Here is an 8,222-nt window from a genome sequence, read left to right as displayed (position 1 = left end):
ATGTATTGGAGATGTGAATGAGTTTCATGACAAACAAATAATTAGAAGGAATAAAAAATAGAAGGTATATATATATATATATATATATATATATATATATATATATATATATATATATATATGGTTACTTAATTAATTATGAATATTTTAATAATTTAAACAGATACGGAAATATGGCGGGGACGGGTATTATGGCAGGGATATGTACATCCCCATACCCATCCCTATACCCAATTGAAAAAGTCGGGAGTTCCTCATACCCATACCCATACTCAGTCAATGCGGAGATTCTCTATCAAAACGGAGACGAATTCGAACAATACCCACGAAGACGGGTTTATTTGCCATCTCTAACCAAGAGATCACTCAGAAGACTATATATCCCTCTAAGAACAATATTCAATAAAAAATATGTTATGGATTTACTAAAAAACTAGAATGATGGCTATATATTATGTAAAGCAACTAGGGATGCGAACAAAATCTAAACTTTTATATATTGATGAGTAATGGCTATATTTATTTCTAATTATTTTTTATGGAACAAGTACAAATATTAAAATATCTAATTATCAGTGAATTTTAGATATTTTTAAAAAAACTCAAGGGATTAAAAAATAGAGTTACTATGAAAAAAATATTAATAATAAGAATTATTTATAATTTAATTTTATGTGTACATATATTTTTATTTAGAATTGTGAAATTAAAGTTATTTTCAAATTGTTCTTTTTTAAAACTTATATTTTATGGTTTAACTTATTTATATATGTTTTTAAAGTCAAATATATTTGCAATAATATTTTATGGTATATATATTTTTAAATACTTTAAAAATAATTTTGAATTTTGAAGTTCATATTTTGAAGAATACTTTTATTTAAAATTAAAATATAAAAGTACAAAAAATTTGGGAGTACCGGAGAATACATATAGGGTATAAACAAATTTACTAGTATTTTGGCGTAATTGATTTTTTACAGAAAACATCATGACTCATTAGAAAGAGTAATGATACTTTGACACAAATGATATTTATTTGACAACATATTGTTGGGGTAAAGTGGTCATAAAAATGTGAACATTTGTATTTGTAAAGGAAAAGAAAGAGGGAATGGTAGTGAAAAGGTATAGTCAAATGAACGTAAAGGAAATTTGTATGGCAAATATCATTACTCATAGAAAGAGTAATGATACTGTGACACACATTACATATATTTGACAACATATTGTTGGAGTATAGTAGTCGTAAGAAAGTGAACATGTATTGACAATATATATTTGACAACATGTATGGGTAAAGGAAAAAGAAAGGGCGAAGGATAGTGAAAGGCAGTGTCAAATGAAATGTAAAAAAGTTTGCATTTCAAAATATCATTATTCGATAGAAAAGAAAAATTTTATATTTAACAACATATTTTAACCATAAATTCAAATAAAAATATAATGTATAACATTCATAAATTTTAAACAAAGTGCAAATAACTCATTTAAATAGTGTTAAATAATAGTTTACAAAGAAATGAAGATTTTTTAAAACCAATTGATAAAAAATAATCCATTCAAAATCAATGTCTTAATGTTTTAATCATGTTTTTTTCTTAATTTAAATTAGAGTAAAGTGGGTACGAGTATCACACGCACGAATACTATGATACTTGTACCCGACCTGTTAACATGGATATAACATACCCGTACCTGTTACCCGCAAATATCCATTTACAATATTTATTTCCTATCCGTTGTGGGTTTTATCCAAAAATACTCGCAGGTACAAATTTTTTTGACATCCCTAATTATACTTATCCAACGTCGATATTTTCCATCCTACCGGGTGTCAAGTATGCCTTCGATGAATGGATGTCGTCACACTAGGCTTTTGTAGGTTACACTTAACTTGGAGAACTTCAGGTTAGAACTAGCCTCAGCCTGAGGTATTGAGATCCTATCGGTTCATGGTCTTCACTAGTATGCACTCGAACTATTTGTCCCTCCACCTTACGACAAAAGTTGGTGTTCTTCACTTTTAGAACCACATCCCTCCAAGTTATCATATGGTCGTAATGATGCTTTGAACGAGCTTCACGGTGTACGCCAAAATATTCTTACAAGACCCAGAAATCCTTAAGACCACTCTTCTCCTATCGTTAACTAATCGATCTTTGATATGTCTAATCACTGATCACGATGCTTCACCTCCAAAACGTTCTCAGTTCAAATTGACAGAAAGCATGGCCATGTACTTGCCAAAGGTGCTCTGACAATCAAGTCAGTATGAGTGCAAATTCCAATTTCTACAATCTTAACAATGTCTAAAAAAGCTAACCTTTAAACCATTACCTGGTCTTCTATTTATAGAGAAAATTGTTGGGGTTCTACTTTAGCAGGATTAACAAAGGCCCATCAAGTTCTTAAACTTGATTTTATTGCTCTTAATTGTGCTTTATCAATGTTTAAGATAATCACTTGTTTAAGGTTGTGGCCGAGTAGTCCTCGGAGGGTCTCAATCAGTGTCCAAACAAGTTTACCGATTCAAGTTACCAATGCCGGCATGACTTCGGCATTCGGTCGATTCAACATGAGTTCTTAAACATTATGTGACATGAGGACAAACTCACAAAAGAGAAAATTTGATCGACACTTATCTTCCAAATACATTATAAAACTTTCTTCAGTTAAATTATATATTAATTAGGCTAGGGACAAAACTATGTAGTGACAAGGGGAGCCACGACTCCCCCAAAATTTTTGAATTTTTTATATATGTTTATATATATTTTTTAAATTATATTTATATATTATTTATATTAAGTTTATATTTTTTATGAAAAATTATAATAAAAGATAAAATAAAAAATTTAATAGAGACATTGATTTATAAAAGAGATTAGAGTCTTTTTTTTTTTGCTATAAGATTTTTTCATCGTGTAAATTATTATGAAAGTGTGTGAGGAGAAATAAATACAAAGAGATAAATTGAGATTGGGGAACACATAGATTAAGATTTAAGTATCTTATTATGATTTATGTTTGTTTGAGTTATGATTCATTTTATGATGTTTCTCTCAAATTAAGTTTATCCCAAATTAATATAAACACTACTTATGATTTTAGGGATTCTTTTATGAAATGGTATGAACCGTAATTACAATTTTTCTCAAATTATTGTAATCCTTGATTATGAACTTTAGGAATTTTGTGTTTTCCACTGTCTATGGTAATTTTTTTTTAAGTTTTGAATTTATATAATGTTGCTTATTTAATTAGTTTTGTTATGTTTTGCATTGTTATAATTGTAATTTGTGAATATAAATTTTATATTTTTCTAAATAGGTGAAAAGTGATAAATTTATATTAGAAAGATTATGGTAAAAAGTAAAAGAATTGATTTTTTTCTTTAAGAAGGTTTGTGATAAAGATGAAAAAAAAATATATCTACATTAACTAAACTTTAGAAATTTTATGAGAACCAAGAATTCAAAACAATGAAAAACAAATATCTAAAGTTCCTAGAGTTACAATAATGAATTTAAAAATTCATTAGAATGTGATATAGGAAAAGTGTCCTCAAATTTAATAATACCCACCAAATCAAATTGATAAGGTAGAAGCGCTTATCAAAAGAGTATTCATGGTTTGATATAATGATATAATAACAAATGATAGTCATATTTTTTAAAATTCTACTATTGTGTGTGCTTGCTTTAAGAAGTGAAAATGAAGAGAAAAAACGAAGAGATTTTTTTCTAATTAATAAAAATTATATATAACAAATCTAATTTGGTACCCCTAAATTTTTTGTTCAAGTTTCGTCACTGAATCAGGCATGAAATATTATGTGTCTATATATGAAAATATCCTACAATTCTATCGCTTAAAGAAGTTAACAAACACCATGGAAATATTTTAAGGGATCGAGTTAAAGAACATATATTAGGGCACAAATTTCATGAACTCATTCACATGCAAAGCATCTTATTCCAACCTTAAATCATTTTCATAAATTTAAAAGCAAAGTGCAAACCTTCCAATGGCTAACTATCAATTTCTTGTCTAATCAAGCCTTCTGTTACCAATTAAAATTATAAATTCTTAGTTAATTCAAACTTATAGTAAGAGATATGTGCAAGGGATTCAATCAAGTTACATTAACTCTAAGATCTATCCCTAAATCTAAGCGATTGATGGAAGCAATCTCGGCTCGAATCTTCAACTAACTTAAATGAAGCTCAAAATCAACTATAATATGACTAAGCAAGAAATCATTAAGAACGAAGATAAACTCTTTCAAATCACAACAAAAAATGAAATCAACCAATAATTTGGAGAAAAATCCATTGTTATCCTCATCAACGGATTAGTTACAGTCTGGCAAAAAATAACATGGTCAAAGAAAAATGAAATAAAGAAATTGGGGAGACATGGGCTTTAGCATCCAAAACAAGCTTTTCTTTCACTAAAAACAAACCTAAATTCCATATAAAAATGAAGGGTTATAGTTAAATACAATTCCTACTTCAAATTTCAAATTCATATTAATCTTTAGAACTAGATGTATAAACTATTTGTTGCATAACATTTTTGAGATAAACACATACCAAAATGACTTTTTTTTTTAATGAGAACCAGAAATAGATTTACACAAAGTTTTAAGGGTTAAAAAATAAATTTTTTATTTTAATTTAGAACTCTTGCTTTAAAATGATTGAAATAATCTACGACAGCAATTATTAATTCAAGCTACTACCCCATTCAATATATAATTGTTTTTGTTTTTGTTTTTTGCAGCAAGGATCCTTGTAACAAACGTATTACACAAGCCAAATGTGACTTCGAGTTATACATTCATCCAAATAGACAAGAAAAATATCATATAAAGCATATCCACAATTTATATGTTCAAATTGAAGGTAGTGTTATAATATTTTATATGAATTTGTTCATAATTGATTGATATTTTCTTTCTCTAAAAGTAAAAAATGAGTGTCCTTGCACTATACAAAAGAAACTACCTCCAAAAGGCAAATAAATTCCCTCCGAAAGTATAATTTTGTATTTGGAAGAAACAAACTAAGGAGAAGAAATATAATGCAATTGAAAAGTGATATGTTATGTTGTTTTTGTGTAGTTGAATTGAAATTTTCTTCACCTGTTATTTTCAACCGGAACTAAAACTCGACTGCTATGAAAACATTGCTATGGTTGTATGTGTTTAAGCACCGGTTTACCTGACTGTTCACTGACTCAATTTTGACAACATACATTGGCAGAGAGACTCTTAAAGAAGGATAGTGAAGATGTTATGTAGCAACTTAAAGAATTGCCATGCTCTGTGCATATCAAGATAACCAGTATAAATATCTCCTTTGTCAGGTTGGAATAATAGAATTTATAAGGGAAATGTATGCTGTTTTACTGGGAGTGGGCATGGATTGGATTTTTAATGATCCAATCCACGTCTATTTTAGATCCAAATAATTGGATTAGATTTTTGACCCAAATCCATAATTTTAGCAAAAGTAGTTTGGATTTTTTTAAAATCCAGATCCAAATATTTGGATCAAGATTTAAATCCAATCCAAATATTTGGATCAAGTTCAAAATCCAGAATCCATTTTTTATAAAATAAATTTAAATTGAATTTTTTAAAACTTGTGTCATTAAGGCCCGGATGACCCGGATGGACCCGAGGACCCGGACGACCCGAACGGGCTCGACGACCTGGACGGGCTAGACAACCCAGACGGGCCCGACAACACGAACAGGCTCAACGACACGAACGGGTCGAACAACCCGAATGGGTCCGACAACCCGGATGGGCCAGACAAGCCAGACGACCCAGATAGACCCGTCCAAACAATCGGGCCCAATCAAGTAGTCAGGCACGTTCGAGTCGTGGGGCCCGTCTAGGTCGTCGGGTACGTCAAGGTCGTTAGGCCCGTCCGGGTCATCGGACCGATCTGGGTCGTCGGGCATGTCCGGGTCGTCAAGCCCGTTTGGGTCGTCGAGTCCATCCGGATCATAGGGAGTGTCTAGGTCGTAATGCTCGTCCGAGTCTTTGTTTCGTCTTGTCATCCAGGTCGTAAGGCTCGTGTAGGTTGTCAGGCTCGTCCGGGTCATCGGGCCCGTCTGAGTCGTTGGGCCCATCTAGGTCGTCCGCCCCATTCGGGTCTTTGGGCCCGTTCGGTTCGTCGGTCCCGTCCGGGTCGTCGGGTCCATTCGGGTCTCTGGGCCTGCCTAACCCGTTCGGGTCTTTGGGCTGCCTGACTTGTTTTCGTCAGTGGTCCCGCCTGGTTCGTTCGGGTCTTCGGGTCCGCGTGACCCTTTCAGGTCTTTGGGTCCGCCTGACCCGTTTGGTTCTTCAAACCCGCTTGACCCTTTCAGGTCATCGGGCCTGCTTGGCCCGTTCGGATCTTCGAACCTGCCTTGCCCGTTCGGGTCTTTGGGCCCACCTGGCTCATCTGGTCATTGGGCCTGCCTGCCCCGTTCAGGTCATCGGGCTCACTCGAATTTTTCGGATCGTTGGGCCCATTCGGGTCATTGGGCCCGCCTAGCCCATTCATATCTTTAGGCTCGCCCAACCTCTTATGGTCGTCGGGCCTACCCGATCCGTATAGATCGTCGAGCAAGGCCCGTCCAAGTCTGAATTTAGCATAGTACATCTCAACCTTCAATCTAACCCAACTAAAAATTTAAATTGAAAATTTGGATTGGATTTTTTGGATTATCCACATTTAAAAATCTTGATTTATAAAATGGATATCCAATCCATAAGATATATAAAATGTAAATTAGATTGAAATCCAGATCCATTAAATGGATTGGATTTTTAATAAAATGGATTATAAATGGATTGGATTGGAGCAAAAGTAGATTGGATCAAGAAAATTAGATTTTTTGCCCACCCCTATGTTTTACATTGTTATGGTAGGATCTGTAAGATGGCTAGAGAAGCATGTGCAAATGTTTGGGAAGAGAGGCAACAACATTATGAGTTGGCAATAGTTGGATATGTTTATAAATTCAAGTGATAATATACAATTGGTCAAGAGTGAAAAGTTATAGCTACCAAAGCACATGCCAAAGGAAAGATGGAGGTTTAGACACAAGGAATTCCAAAATGCTCTATATTTATGCATATCAAGTAAGGAATCTTTCAAAATTTATGCATATCTAGTAAGGAATCTTTCAAAAATGATGAGTTTAGGTTGTTATATGGTTGCTCTAAGGTATATAAGCAAATTGGGTAGGACAAATCTTATGTTTAGATGTAAAAGCCTACTTGTTTGCTTGGGGATATTTTCATAAGATCTGTTAGGTCGAATGTTGTAAGGTTGTAATCGGGGTAAGTAGGTAAGGTTGCTTTATAGAAAATTTCATATTATTTGTATCTTTTTGCTGCTTCTTTAACTTGTTTAGTGAAGTTTTTCTTTGTTAAGGAAGAATAATTTTATATTTTTGCATGCATGTTAATAGTTTTACATTTTATTTTTATTGAAAGAAGACTCGTGTTTTCTAAAATTAATTACTTTTGAAAATATTTTGACATTTTAAACTTGTTAACTTTAACGAAAAAGAATAATGAGAACAGCCCAAGAAAGATAAAATTTTTATTTTAATATTAATATTAGAGAGAACCGAACTAAACCTTATTTATTTAATAAAAGATAAAAATAAGAAAATTCACAACTTTATAAAAGAAATATACCATGATTTTACATATGTTTATATATAAATACTGAAAATATAATAAACATTTAATTTGTCAAACTTTATTCATTTAAAAGTTAATATGTTGTATAATTCTATTTTTTACTTTATAGCATTTAAATTTCCTTTAAATATTTGTAAAGTATATCCACTTTATTTTTAATAAGTATTATTATATTTATAAGAAATATTATTATTTATTAATTTCTTCATGAAAAAGTGGAGTGATGAGTAGGGGTGATGAAAAAACTAGAGCTCTTTGGCATACACTTTGTTGTAGCAGTGAGAGGACTAATGAGTAGGAGGGCCAAGCGAGGTTGGTTTGGTCGGTGGCTTGCAGTTTCACGTGTACCCAACATACCAACCATCCATCACTCACTTATCACTGCCTCGTAATAAAACATTTTCGTACACAACAAACACGTCACCTCTTACAAACCAAACCTCACTCTTATTTTACTAAGTTTAATTTCTTCAATCATAACAAATTTTACATTCCGATTTTTATATTA

Source organism: Vigna unguiculata, chromosome 11 (genome assembly GCF_004118075.2).
Source record: "Vigna unguiculata cultivar IT97K-499-35 chromosome 11, ASM411807v1, whole genome shotgun sequence".
NCBI lineage: Eukaryota > Viridiplantae > Streptophyta > Magnoliopsida > Fabales > Fabaceae > Vigna > Vigna unguiculata.
The sequence above is the reverse complement of the archived record's forward strand: the minus strand, read 5'-3'. Positions refer to the sequence as shown.